Below are 889 nucleotides of genomic sequence, written 5' to 3'. Positions count from 1 at the left end.
AAAAAGAACCCACTTCGGAGCAAACAGCATTTAAAAAGCTACGACTCAACAGAAACCTAAAATAAAACCTGCTCATGCACCATGGTTTTTCAAACTCGGCACCCTTCATGGATTATTTTATGCTACATCTGGCTGTTCCGCTTTGCACACACCGGGGAGGCGCAGGCTGCAAAGGAAGGTAAGGTGATGGGAACGCAAAGTTTGTTCTGACTTATTTATTTAGCGGTCTACCTGCACGAGCCGGCTTGGCCGCGGGGCTGCCGGCCGCGCCTCCGGCGCGGGGCGACCCTCCCCCGCCGGCTCCCCGCCCCCTCACCGCTCTCGCTGCTCCCGGCAGGCAGGCGGCAAGCGGGGCTACTCCGAACCGCCTTCAGCCCGGGGCCCGGGGCCGTCCGCCCGACGGGAGCGGGATTTCTGGCGCGGGCAGTCCGGAGGGCGTGAGCAGCAACGGAGAGCGGCGGGGCGGCGTGGGGTGGTGGGGGGGAATGACCAGCGAGCTCGTTCTCTAGGATCGCAGGCAGGTCAGATCTCTTCCTCTAGTCCTCTCCTCTTCCTCCTCTCGGTGTTCGCCTCTTGTGGGGTAAGCTGCGGCCGGAGTTAGTCGGAGACTGGGGAGTGCAGCTTCTAGTGTCCTGGCCAGCCCGTCGCCGAGCGGCTGGTGTCCCGAGCCTTCCCAGAGGGGCCGTGACTTCTGTGAGCTCCGAACGCTCGGGTTACTAATGAAGTGCTCACTGCGTCGGAGGAGGCGGCGCGGGCCTGCGGTTGGCGCTCGGCCGCCGGCGCGGAACAATAACGCCGCGGAGGTGAAGCGAGGGAGCGGTGCGCGCCCCGCGGCGGGGACGTCTCCACTCAGCGCGCACCGCGCGTGGGTCCCGGCGGCCGCGCGGAC

This window comes from Ursus maritimus, unplaced genomic scaffold (assembly GCF_017311325.1).
Source record: "Ursus maritimus isolate PB19 unplaced genomic scaffold, ASM1731132v1 scaffold_13, whole genome shotgun sequence".
NCBI classification, from domain to species: Eukaryota; Metazoa; Chordata; class Mammalia; order Carnivora; family Ursidae; genus Ursus; species Ursus maritimus.
Note: the sequence above shows the minus strand (reverse complement) of the source record.